Source organism: Dromiciops gliroides, chromosome 6, assembly GCF_019393635.1.
Source record: "Dromiciops gliroides isolate mDroGli1 chromosome 6, mDroGli1.pri, whole genome shotgun sequence".
NCBI lineage: Eukaryota > Metazoa > Chordata > Mammalia > Microbiotheria > Microbiotheriidae > Dromiciops > Dromiciops gliroides.
In genome coordinates, this window is record NC_057866.1 from 163,773,825 (window position 1) to 163,788,417 (window position 14,593).

The window sequence follows — 14,593 nt, forward strand, 5'->3', positions numbered from 1 at the left end:
TGGGCTGACATGTTAATTTTATGTTAAATCCATCTACTAGAACAATTAAGAACCAGCATGGGAGAATAGACAAGGTATTGAACTTGAAGACCTGGGTTCAGGTTCCACACCTCACAATAGCTATTTGACCATAGGCAAATCACTTAACCCTTTTGCAGCTCTAAAAACTCTCTAAGACTATATATTTTAGATAGGTTTCAATCTCCTCGTGTAAGAAGCTCCCACACTGGGAATTCCTATAGGAAAGATATCATAGGCCCTTGAGATATAGGTGATGCAGTGATGTAATGCCAGTCTGGAGTCAGGACTACCTGAGTTCAGATCCAGTTGTAGATACTTACTTGCTATGTGACCCTGGGCAAATCATTTAATCCCTTTTTTACTCCATTTCTTCATCTATAAAATGGTGGTGATAATGCTTCCCAGGGTCATCGTGAGGATCAAATGAGATACTAATTGTAAAGCACTTAGCATAGTACCTGGCACATAGGAAGTGCTATATAAATGATAATGATAATAATTATTATCATTATCATTATTATTATATTGACTAGAAGAACTTGGTAAACATGATGTTTTCATCTTCTATACTGATTTGTTCAACAAATAAATTTATTTCAAAGAAAATTAATTCAGCTGTCAAGCAAGTAATTTTTCAAATGAGATATCCTCAAAGCTGCTGGAAACTATTTTCAGCTGATGTTCATTTTAGAAGATCAAGGCAGGGCAGTAATGAAAGATCTAGCCCCATTTGGTTAAAAAAATTAAATATAGTAACAACAACAACAACTAGCATTTATATAGTGCTTTAAGGTTCAAAAAGTACTTTATAAATTTTATCCTATTTGATCCTCACAACAACCCTGGGAGGTGGGTGCTATTATTATCTCTATTTTACAAATGAGGAAACTGATAGAGACAGAGGTTAAATGACTTACCCTGTGTTACACAGTAAATGTCTAAGGCAGAATTTAATTTCAGATCTTCCTGATTCCAGATATAGCTGCTTCAGCACAGTCATCCTGCTCTGTGAGTAAAATAGAAAAAACAACAAAATCCTTTTCATACGAGCTTACACCAGTTTGAACATTCAATTTCTCAAACCCTTGACTAACCTAAGATACTTACAGAAGAATTAAATAGCCATTAAACCTAAGAGCAATATGTGAAAATCAAATGATGCTGTAATCTCATTGATTTGGAAGTCCCCTTTATGATGAAGACTGTCTATATCTGCCCATCCTGTGTGATATTTATTTGTGTCTTCCCATAAATTTACCACAGAAGGTCCACCCACTATGCTAGGATCCTTTCCCTCTCTCTTCTGACATCTCAAGGACACTAGAACAGCATGCTGGCTGTCCACCGTTAGTCTCTGACCTCATAACCAACTCATCTGCTCTTCTTCTCACATGGATCAGTAATGACATATTTTAGTCCTATTTTGCTTTGAGGTTTCTCATTTCTTATAGATTTCATACCATTTTGAGTATCTCCACTACCTTCTTCACGATACTTATTTTCACTCATTTGACACTGCTTTTATATGTCCTGCAGGCATACAATAATACTGGTAGAATGTTGGTATTTAAAAAGATGGGTGAAGCACAGGGTCATTTCATAAACTTTTTGACTTCTTGATTGTAATCCAGCCCACTCTCAGTTTAATTCTAGGCTTACTTTATTTTCCATTTGTACTATCTGACCCAGATATACGTACTGATAGACAAATAGGTTGTCAATTGTAATTGTTATAATTTGAATAATACTCTTCATCCACTTGGTTTTTCCTGTGTGAATGGTCAGATGAATGCTTTTTTTTTTTTTGGATGATTATAGAGCCCTTTCCAGAAGTTTTGAAATGTTTTAGACCTCATTTCAACTATATCTGAAAATAAGATTCCTTCATTTTGGCCAATTAAAGGAATATCATATGATTTAACTGTAGCTATCAAAAGGAACATGGAGAAGGAAGCAAGAATAAGAGAAGAGTGATTAAGGCAGCACATAGACCTCTTCACATTGGGGCTGGGGCTGACAACTTCATATTAGGGTATCTTCTTACACTGAAATTAGGATGGACATGCCTTAAGTGTAATTATAAAAGGGCAGAGAAAGGATACAATTAAGTGTATCCTCAGGGAGACATTGGCATGATTATCTTCAAGCTATCTATATAAGGAAAAGAGAAGACATAATGATCTTAAACATGAGTCATCTTGAAACTATGCTTCAGAATTGCTCTGGGCTACTCAATTAACAGACAAAGGGAAAAGGGAGGAAGGGTTGAGAAAGAGAAAGGGAGGGAGAGAGAAAAGCAGGGAGGGGGGAAAGAGAGAGGATTTGGAAACTAGATGATTCTAGCCTGGAATAGAATATTCCAGATAATAGGATGAAGTTAGGGGAAGAGTATGCCCTAAAGAAGGCAGAGTAGAAAAAAAAGGAGGGGTACTGAGCAGGAGACAGTATAACTAAGGTTTAAACAGCTTATTAGATGAAGGACCAGATCTAAATACAAGTTTTACCTACACCTATGAACCCAGATTCTGTTGGACTGCTAACCTAAATTTCTTAGTCTTTGCCAAACTATATGCCTCCTCTGATCCCATCTCTACATCTTACTTGGAGACAGCTGATCCTTTGATCGCAAATGACTGACCACTTTCATCTGGACTAGCATTGCTGCTCATGGCCTTGCTAATATCCTTCTGTCCTACCAGTTCTATCTATGACTGGCTCTCAGACATATTTCTTGGCTGGAGTTGCCTCTGTCCCCACACCTGAGTGGAGGAAGAGAGGAACATTGTCAACATTTGTCTCTCACAGAACTGCTGATGCCTCCTCTGTTGAATGAAAAGCACATGTGAAAAAATACTATTTTTTTCTGCTTTGCATTATTTATCATCAACTACAATGAAAACTCTGGAATTAGAACTTAGGTCTTCCCCACCCCCTATCCTCAAGGATGCATTGGCTTTTTCTCAAATATATTACCTCTATGGACTTGATTAATAGAAAAGTCAGCTTATCTATAAACCAAGAATATGTGACATGGAAATTGGATAACATCAAGAACAAGGTTACTCTTCTCAGAGTCACATTTCAGATATTTGAAAGTCTGGTAAGAGCCATAACCAATAAACACCAGAAACACTATTGCCTAAGGTGAGAGAAAACACCGTGATATTCATCTTCCTTCAAGGTTTCAAAGTAATTGATTCCAGAATAAAGGAAAGGCACGTAATCTCTGGTTTACAAGAAATTAAAAAATGATCAGTAAAACTTGTATCTCCCTGAGTATTAAATCAAGTAGAAGCCTGAAGTAATGATTAAGCCTAATAATCATTCTTTAATATCAGTTGGGAGGGAGAAACATGTTGGAATGGATGAGAAAGGTATAAATCATCCGAAGAAATTGTGGACCAACGACCTTCATTTTTCAAAGATAGAGATTAAACTCACCAAGCTAACAAGATCTCTCCAAGGTCCTACAACTGTCAGCCCCAAATGTGGAAAGTGTGTCCCCCAAAGTTACCAATTTCTTCTAAGATTGTTTTATAAATAATAGTTATCTTCTAGAGATTGAATATTAAACTTGTTTATCTTGGAGTTACAAGTTTGTCATTCTCCTGGGAAAATTATTCATAAAATCCTTATGAAAATTCATAAATTCATTTTTGAATGTTGATTGTGTAGATTACAGCATTTGTTTTCTAACTTAATTCCCTTCCCTCTACTTAGTCCCTTCCCTTATGAATTCATCCTATACTGTATATAGCACTTTATAAAACATTGCTTTGGGTATGCAAACCTCCAAAGACCTCTAATAGCTCTTAATAACAATAGAATAGGGGTCAGCCAGATGGCACAGTGGATAAAGCACTGAGACTGGAATCAGGAAGATTCATTTTCTTGAGGTCAAATCTGGCCTCAGGCACTTACTAGCTGAGTGACCCTGAGCAAGTCACTTAACCCAGTTTGCCTCAGTTTCCCAATATATAAAAATGAGCTGGAGAAGGAAACAGCAAACCATTGAGTAACTTTTTCAAGGAAACTTCAAATAAGGTCATGAAGGGTCTGAAACAACCGAACAACACTACCACAAACAGAATAAAGTCTAGGGCATAGAGGACCCTCTGTTTATACATCCTGACAAATGTCTATACTGTTCTTGCATAAAGGCAGGTACCAACCCCCTTTATCCTCTTCTGAGTCCCATTTTTTTGCCATATGAATACCACAACATGCATCCATATTACCTCTCGCTCTCGCTCTTTCTCTCTTCCTCTTTGTCTCTGTCTCTGTCTGTCTCTGTTTCTCTGTCTCTTTCTCTCTACCTCTCTGTCTCTCTTTGTCTCTCTCTATCTCTGTCTCTGTCTCTCTTTCTCTCTGTCTTTGTCTCTCTGTCTCTGTCTCTCTCTGTCTCTCTCATGCACGTGTGCGCGCACGCACACACACACACACACACACAGATCCTTGGTCTAACTAGGGTGCCCATTGCCCCAGACACATCTGCCCATTTCAAACTGTTCCCCCATCTAGAATGTTATCCTTTCTTTAAGGTCCAATTGAAGTCCTACCACCTTCCACCTCACGGTACTCTATCTTGGCTTTCAATTCTTTCAGCATTTCACTATTGTCCTAATCACTAGGCACTTAGTCTCCCCTACTCCCTTCTCTTCTTTTCTAAATCTCTTCCCCCCACCCCTAACTACAAAGACCTTAGGCTTCATCAGGCAGGAACTTGTTTATACTCTCAGTCTCTAGCCCATAAGTATTTGCTATTAACAAGAAGAAATTTGGATTAATGGAGAGAGTGCCTGACTTGGAGTCAGGAACAGCTGGCTTCAAATTCAACCCTAGACACTTGCCCGCTGAATAGCCCTAAGTAAAGTCATTGAACTTCTTTCAACCTGATTTTCCTCATCTACCAAAAGAGAATAATATTATCCACAGTTTTTATTTCACATATTTTTTCATGTAAAATGCTTTACAAACCTTAAAGTCTCATATCACTAGTAGCTATTTGTCAAAACTCATTAAATTGTGGGTTATGACCCCATTTGTGACCTCATATGGGGTCATGTAACTGAATATGGGGATGATGAAAAATTTGGCAATGGTAAGAGGTTCTGTATACCTATTTTATATACCTATATGCCCGGGGTCGCATAAAGATTTCTTGGGCAAAAAGGGGTCATGAGTGGAAAAAGTTTTAAAAGACCTGAGCTATGACAATGCAATGATGTTAAGAGTAAACTTTCTAATAAAAAAGCAACAAGCTAGATGAGATGTCCAGCGTAGAAGAACACAATGTGCCCATTTTTTTCTTTGCATCTTTCTCAGGGTGGCCCAGCTGAGTAGATTCACAAGGTTTCTTTCTATAGTACAGCAGTCACTATAGAGTTGCCCAGAGAAGTCTATATATTGCTTTCAAAGTTCTAAGAGGTAATGGGATCATAGAGTTTTACCTGAACAAGTCATTAGAAGGCCATAAAATCCAATACAATCAACTTAAAAGTGAATAAATTGAGTCATAGGAAAGTTATATGACTTTCCCAAGTGAGAAATTGAGTCACAGGAAAGTTATGTGACTTAACCAAGGTCACACAACTCATAAGAATCTGAGGTAGGATTTTAATTCCGATACTGATGACTCCAAGTCCAGTATCCTGTCTACTAAACTAACAGTTCTTAAAGCATGGTCTGAGGAACCCCAGGAATCCCTAAGATGATATGGGGGTTCATAACATCAAAGCTATTTTCCTAATAATGCTAAGATTTTAAATTCTAATATGATAAATATTCATAGATTTAACCTATATAACAAAAGTTCTTGGGGAGTCCTTAATAATTTTTAGGAGTGTAAAGCAGTTCTGAGAACAAAAAGTTTGGAACTACTACACTATACCATGTCATTTCTCATGGCCAAAAAGGAGATAACCATCTTCTCCCTTTCTTTCTAGTTCTGTTTTATTCCCTGGTATGAATTCCACACAAAGAAGTAACTAGAGTTAGTTGAATAGGGGAGCTTCATGGACAGATCTCCATATAAGGAAAATTTCTTGGGAAGCAGTATATAGAATGGACTGAAATGTGGAGAGAAAAGACAGGGAGACCAATTAAAAAGGTGAATTATATATAACAGTCTATGATTTCCCTTAGACATTTTTGTACCTTGTAAAAGATGAGTAAAGATACAGATAGAAAGAAGTATGTTATTTGAATACTTCCAACACAATCTCTACCCACCATCCCCACCCAAAACAAGTCCCATAAAATTCATTTCACTTATAGGACTTCAAAAGTTAATACTATTGGGTTAAAAACAGATATTTCTCTTCCTTAATCATTGCTATTTCACTTGTTTTAATAGAATTGCTAAATAGATTAACATTTAGATTTAAAGGGCAAGTAACTTGCTCTAAAACCTGAAATTAGAAAAAATTTGTCTTTGGATAAATTTGAAGTTCATTGTACTTTTCAGATTTCTGTTTCTAACAACAATTTTTTTAAAAATCACTCATTTTGTTTATACTGTCTCCATTTACGCCACCATCACAACTCTAGTAGGTTGTAGTATTCATCTATTTTGTATTTTATGCTTCTCCTCTATTCCTTGTTTGCTTAAGAATTCTCCCCTAAGACAGTTGTTTAGGGATTCCTCCTTCAAATATCTTGTCTTTTCTGCTAATTGTGCTATAATGATATAATTAGTGGCCTGAACGTATATTTCTGCCAAACTACTTTCCAGTTTCCCCAATAGTTCTGGTTATAAAAAAGGAGTAAGATGAAGAGGAGGAGGAGAAGCTTAGAATCATAAGGGCAGATATTTAGAGCTAGAAGGGATATTAATTATCATCTAATACAAAGCTTCTTAAACTATGGGTTGGTATCCCCATATGGGGTTGCATAACTGATTGTGGGGAATCACAAAAATTTGGCAGTAAATGCTTGATTTGTATACCTATTTTATATATCTATATACCTGGGGTCACATAAAAATTTCTGGGGCAAAAATGGATCCTGAATATAAAACATTTAAGAAGCCCTGATCTCATATAATCTTCTCATTTGACAAACAAACAGGTCTGGGACAACTAGGTGGCATGGTGTATAAAGCACTGAGTTTGAAGTTAGGAAGACCCAAGTTCAAATTTGGCCCAGCACAGTGACTAGCTGTGTGATCCTAGGCAAGTCACTTAACCCAATTTGCTTCAGTTTCCTCACTTGTAAAATGAGCTGGAGAAGAAAATGGCAAACCACCCCAGTATCTTTGACAAGAAAACCCCAAATGGGATCATGAAGAGAACTTAAATGATTTATTTGCCCAAGGTCACCCAGGTAGTAAGTGGCAGAGTCTCCCCTCCCTTTTTCTTTAAATGTATGTTCTTGGGTTTTGTGAACAGTGGACTACTACAATTTTCAATTGCTTTTATTTCTGATTTATCTAACATGATCCAATGATATTTTTTTCTATGTTAAACAAGAACCAAATGGTTTAATGAACACTGTTTTATTAGGTAGTTGGAGAGCTGATATTGTCTTCTCCTAATAAATCTTTTTATTTTACAAGATTTGCTAAGAGCCTCCAATTCTTTGGGTTAGTCCTCTGATCCACGTCTCAAGTTCCCACAAAAAAATGTTAGTTAATGAGGTTTGTCTACAATTTTCTTTCTCTGCTAATGTCACTTCCAGGTTTGGAGTATCAAGATCATATTTATCTCATAAAAGTTTTATATACATATATAGACTAATATATAATAATATATAATATATATATATATATGCATGTGTGTGTGTGTATGTGTGATGAGTAAAACTAAATGTGTGGTTGCCTTATTCCTGTCCCCAGTGTAGGGAAAACTAGCTAGGGTTTACTTATAAATTAGAAGTTTTAGCACCAGTTTGGGGCCATTAAGCATTTATTAAAGAGTAAAGACAGAACCTGTAGAGTTCAGAAAGTAAAGAAACCTATCTACCAGAGAGGAGAGATAAGAGTTCCACCTGTCCTGGTTCTTCTCCCAAGTCTTCCACCACGACCTTGTTCCAGCACCAAATTGCTAGTCCAAACATCCGCTGTTTCCAGGAGGAGAAGCTGTCCTTCCACCCTGCTTCAAGCTAATTGGCTAGCATCACCCAAGTCCATTGGTTCACTGGAATTAAGGGTGGTCCCATGTTGAGGTGAACTAAGAACAATACCCTCTTCAGAGTCACGCAGGTGTGGCTTCAATTGAATTCACTTTAAGTGGGTTAATCAGCAAAGTCAATCACTCTCAGTCAATCTAATCAGTCCAAATCAATCTGGTGCTTTGGGCATTGGCAAAAGCCCATTATTTTCTTTATATATACATACACATACATATTTATATATATGCACATATACATGTGTGTATGTATAAATAGAATGTCTTTAACCTCCATTTTTTAGAGGTCCTAACTGCTCTTTAAGTGCTTGATGGGATTTGTAAATCCATCTGGCCCAGTAACTTTTTTTTTCTCTAGCAATTTGTACATGGATACCTGAATTTCTGTTTCTGAGGCTGAATTGTTTTAAAACCCTATTTCTTGTTTGTTTTATTTTTAATATTTTAATATTTGTACAGATCTTTTACTTTCTTTGAGGTACTAGGTTTGCCTTCATTAAATTGTGATTGTAGAGTATAATAATTAACTATTCCCTCTCCTCATCCTATTTATTTTTTGGTGATTTGTTCTTTTATTTATTTTTAAAACAATTTCATTTTTAAAAATCACTGATGTACTTTGTTGTTGTGGGGTTTTTTTTTGTAATTACAAAGATTTACTGATTATTCCCACTTTGTTGAGAGGTCTCACAATGAAATAAAACAATTCTGAAAAACTAAAACTATAATGATGTCAACTAAAAGCACATGGAACATTTTATACTTGCAGTACTCTATTTTAAAAAAAAGAGGGGCAACTAGATGGCGCAGTGGATAGAGCAATGGCCCTGGAGTCAGGAGGACCTGAGTTCAAATCTGGCCTCAGACACTTAACACTTACTACCTGTGTGACCCTGGGCAAGTCATTTAACCCCTCACTTAAAAAAAAAGAAACCTGTTTTCTCCCCCTCTTGCCCACTCCTCACCAAAAAAGAAAAGAAAGAAAAACAAATTTCTTGTAACTGTAAAAAAATTAATTATTAATAACTATAACTAACCTGGAAAATATAATAACTGGACTTATGAAAAATTATGATTATATGAAAAATTATAGGTTTAGAAAAATTATAAGTGGGCCGTCTAAGTCCCTTCGTGGTCGCCATTCAAATGTAAAAATATTTTTGATGACTAGCTTAATTTGGGGGGCTAATCTGACTGGAGGACTAATCTTGGGACTTTTGACTATTTGGCTATCTGACTTCATTAATTTAATGTGGGCCGTTTATAAAGTTCCACCACACTGCTCCCAAACTGATAGACTAAAGATTAAGAAGCCTCAACGAAATAATCAAAGCAGAGTTTATTTATGAGATACTATTTAAAATTAGGAATACAGGGAAATAAACTGTACAACCTGACTGCTTTCCTGTGGTCTCTTTCCCACCTGCTGTGCTTTGAACTTCTTGAATACAATAAGGGCCTTAGCAGCCTCCGGCCTCAGGGCATGTTACACTTTCCCTGGTTTGTATTAAGGCCTGTAACCTTGTCAGACCCATCTCTCCTTTTCCAAACCAAACTTTCCTCTGTCCTTGTCTGCGCTCCCCTCTAGTCAGCCCCCTCCTAGTCCGTCCTCGAGTCTCCTTCCTTCTTTTTTAGTCTGTCCCCCACTAGTCACCACCTCTCCTCTAACTCCCAGCTCTATATATACCTTTTCTTCTCTCCACTCAAATCTTGGGGCTTCCTTTGCCCCCACAGACCAAGCTAATCCGCCAGCCAGAGCTGCAGTTGGGGGGGGGGGGTGGCGGCGCGGTGTGCTCTCAAGCCTCATGCCTCAGCACAGGCTATCTTTCATATAGCTCCGCTCAGGTCAGAGAGAGCCAGGGGCTTTTTTCCCCCCCAGCTGTCTGACCTGGAGTCTTGTATAGCCCAGGGGGCTTTTTCACTCAGCTGAAGCTGAGGAGGAGGGGGAGAGACCCTGAGGGCCTAAGGCTTTCTAATCTCAGCCTAAAGGTAGGATCCCCAAATCAAAATAAATTTCCACATAACAAATATGCAAATCCAAGCAAAAAAAAGCTCAATTATTTTATATACGTATGTGTATATATATATATATATATATATATATATATATATGTATGTATGTATGTATGTATATATAAAAATGTGTCTCATTCTATCTCCTAAATTCATCACCTCTATATAATGGATTAATGTATACCATGTTTCATCAATCCTCCTTTCAAAGCATGAATGGTCACCTTATTCAAAATAGTTCTTAGAGCTTTCCAAGTCTTTGTTCCCCAACTGTGTTGTTATTGTATAAATTGAACTACTGTTTCTGCTTATTTAATGCTTTGAAAGTTTATAAAAGTTGTCAAAATAGTTCCTTTTTATAATATTGGTGTTATAGTATAAATTATTTTGTTGGTTCTGTTTTTTCACTCTGCATCAGTTCCTGTAAGTCTTTTTTTTTTTTTTGCAGGGCAATGGGGGTTAAGTGACTTTCCCAGGGTCACACAGCTAGTAAGTGTCAAGTGTCTGAGGCTGGATTTGAACTCAGGTACTCCTGAATCCAAGGCCAGTGCTTTATCCACTGCGCCACCTAGCCGCCCCTCCTGTAAGTCTTTACATGTCTTTTTAAGATCATCTATTTCTCTGTTTGGAACAGCAGAGTTGTAATCCATAACTTTCATATCCCATAACTTATCCATCTATTCTTAAATTGTTGGGTTAGTTTCCATTTTTTTGCCTCCATAAAAAAAAACCTGCTATAAATAGTTTTGTACATAAAAGACCTTTTCTTCTTTCTTTGATCTATTGTGGCCTTGTAGTGGTATAGCTGGGTCAAAGAGTGCACATTGTTTAGTGATTTTTTGGGTATAATTCCAAATTGCCTTCCTGAATGGTTGTACCCTTTCACAGCTACCAACAGCAGTGTATTCATTTTTACACAGGCCTTCCAACATTTATCATTTGCATTTTTTGTTATCTTTGTAACTCTATGGGTATGAAGTGAAATTTCAGAAGTGCTTTATTTTATATTTCTCTAACAACGATTCAGAGCATTATATGTGAATGTACATATATATATATATATATATTTGTGTGTATATATGTATACGTACATATGTATGAATCTCCATATATATGGAAAGAAAGAGAGAGAGAGAACACAAGTAGCTTGGGATTCATCCCTTATGAACCTTCTATTCATATTGTTAGACCATTTATCAAATGAGAAATGGTACTACTTCTTTAAAGTTGAAATAGATCCTTATATGTCTTGGAAATGAGACTTTTATAAGAGAAATTTAATGCAAAAAGGTTTCATTATTTTGTCCCACGAAAAGACGTTTTTTCCCTCCCTCTTATTTGAACAAGAAAAAGGGGAAAAAAACAAGAAAATGTTTATAACTAGTATTCACAGTCAAGCAAAGCAAGTTTCCTCGTTGTCCATGCCCAAAGCCGTGAATCTTATTCTTCACGTTAAGTCCATTACTTCTCTATCAGGAGGTGGGTGGTGAGTCTCACCGCTAGTCCTCTGAAATTATGATTTGTCTTTGCGTTGATCAGAATTCAAGTCTTTCAAGTTTTTTAAAATAATGTTATTCCTATATCAGATTGCTTTCTGTCTTTGGGAGGCAGGAAGGAAAAGAGGGAAAAAAGTTTGGAACTCAAAATCTTATAAAAGCAAATGTTGAAAACTGTCTTTACATGTAACTAGAAAATGATAAAATATTTTATGATTAAAAGATAATGTTATTATCATCATATAAACTGTTCTCCTAGATATGCTTACTTTACTAAATCAATTCATGCAAATATTCCCAGTTTCTTCTGAACCTCTCCATTTCATAAATTTTTATATTGTTGGTAAGCTTGCAATCTCTCTCTTTTTAAAAATTTTAACATTCATTTTTTTTTTTTTAGTGAGGCAATTGGGGTTAAGTGACTTGCCCAGGGTCACACAGCTAGTAAGTGTTAAGTGTCTGAGGCCGGATTTGAACTCAGGTACTCCTGACTCCAGGGCCGGTGCTTTATCCACTGCGCCACCTAGCCGCCCCAACATTCATTTTAAAATGTTGAGTTCCAAATTCTCTCCCTTCCTTTCCCCTACCCCATCCATTGAGAAGTTAAGTATTGATACCTATTATACATGTGAAGTCATGCAAAACATTTCTACATTAGCCATGCCACAAAAAAAAAAAAAACACAAGAAAAATAGTTTAAAAAAAAAAGCCAAACTTTCCTTCTTCTTGAATTTCTTCTGATTCACTGACTTCAACCAACTCTGGATCAGGGTTCTCCCTGTGATTCTGCCAGGCAGCTAACTCTGAAAGTCAATGGCTAAAATTTCAGCATGCACAAGTGTGAAAAGTGACCCTGATTTATTGTGGCAGGGAAGTATGGGAGAAAAAAAGTCTGCCAGGGGCTGAGGCATGGGGAGTAAAGGGCTATGGAGCTCATCATCATGTTTTTGTTTTTCTGTAAGAATTATCCTGTGGCAGATTCCTTAAATTCTCCTCTTCCTATTATTGATTGTTTTTCTGCATTTGGGAGAGGGGAGTGTTCTTTTTCATTTTTATCCATTGATTGGGGGTAGAGAGGATGTGACGATTTTTGTTATCTCTTTCTTCATAAATCTCTCCCCTAAATGTTACCTTCTTACTCTGAATATCTTTGATTTTGTTCCAGCTTGCAAATCTAGCTGCAACTTTCATGGGTTTTGAAGGAGAAATGAATTCAGGCATTGGAAAATACAGTTTAAAAAAGTTTAAAAATCATTGCCCTATGGTATCATTTTCCTTTCTGGTCACAAAGAGTTCAGTGTGTGTGTGTGTGTGTGTGTGTGTGTGTGTGTGTGTGTGTGTGTGTGTGTGTGTCCGTGTGTGTGTCCGTGCACGTGAGAATCAGATTATTTCTGGGAAAATGGCACTTAAATGATGAAGGGGTGGGGAAAGGAAGCAAAAGAGAGATGGGCAAAAAGCAGGCTCGAATGCATAATGAGTGCTTTGCAACTCATTGATGAACAACCCTTAAAACAAAGCATTGTTGTGTGAAATGTTCCACAGAATAGAACTCAAGAGTTTATTAAATGAGTTATTGAAAAAGAATTTTTAAAAATCTGTCAGAAACATATCAGGTCATTATTATGTCTTATAAATTATTTATTATTCTTAGATGTGTCCAACACAGATACCAGGAAGATGCTGAGAAAACAGAAACATAATTGCAAATGGAGGAAGGTTCACTGAAGCCTTAGTGAGAGGTTCCAAGAATATTTGGAGCTCTTTGAATTCCTACCAGCCTTTGAAAATTGCAGTGAAGGCATTTGTATTCACCAAGATCCTCTTCTTCTGTGTTCTAAGTCTTCCCTTCCTTACTGTTCTCCATATTAGATAACTAAAAGAACACAAACTATATCTACTAGAAATCAGTCTACATGCCACACTTTTGAATATATTGTATTCTCTATCCCCAACTTTTTAATCTATTATGTTCCTTTTGAATGAAGTCTTTCTTCCATACCCATATTCTCATCATGAGTCTCAATCCACAAAGATCCGGAAAGACTTCGAAGAGATGACAATAGTACACCAACCTGAAGATGACTCTGTTTGTCAAATATAGAGCAGTCAATATGTACGGAGAACAGAGAATCAGTGTTTGGTTTGAGTAACCATGTAAAAGAAATTAATGTATTGATCCTTTTGCCAATGATGGTAGTGGCATTTGGGAGTCATGATTGGGTGTAGATCTGCAAGCAATTTCATGCCTTTTGGTTTTGTCTTCAGTGAACTTGATTCAGGAAAGTGATTGAAAAAGCAGAAGATAGAGGTAGGTACATTCCAACTCTAGACAATTGCCAAGAATTGAATATGTTGCACCCTGACATCACTCCCCAAATAGGGAGTCAGCACTTTGAGGACTGGCCACCCTGGCCCTGGCAGATGTAGAAATCTGACATGTACATTTCTGAACCTACATACATGCAAAAAGAGGATACTTGGGATGAATGATATGAATATTCCCAGAGTCAGTTTGATGTATATGTGTTGGCAGGGGGTTTATCTCTGGTAAAGAGACCTAATTTTCTTTTTTAACTTTAGCATCTCAAGGTCACCTTGCCTGTTACCTATATTTTATGGATTCCTATAGACAGATAAGGTCAATATTTTATTTCTGTCTTCTTCCTTGACTTTTCTTTCCTGTAAATTATTTTGCATGTCTCTTCTGCTACCTTTTCTCTAATGTTTTAGCTGTTATTCTCTATGCTCGCTAACATTTTTTTCTCTCCCCCATCCTTTATAGATTAAAGCCCTCCCGTTTGATTAGATTTGCAAGACTCCAGACATATATATCTATCTTACCAGCCCTCATTAGGTATATTATATTCCTGGCTAAGAGCCCAACTTTCCTCTATTATGCATAGCAGTTTGGGAATCCAAATCCTATTCTCAGACACC

The 14,593-nt window shown here is 36.8% G+C and overlaps 1 protein-coding gene across 1 annotated transcript in view; it reads right to left on the reverse strand.

The window, feature by feature from the left end:
• Positions 1-936: 936 nt before the first annotated feature.
• Positions 937-14,593, reverse strand: part of IQCM (IQ motif containing M) — a 377,986-nt gene continuing 364,329 nt past the window's right edge. Inside the window, exon 9 of the mRNA XM_043972282.1 lies at positions 937-1,027. The gene's annotated coding sequence lies outside the window, so the exon portion shown is untranslated. The remainder of the gene's footprint in view (positions 1,028-14,593) is intronic.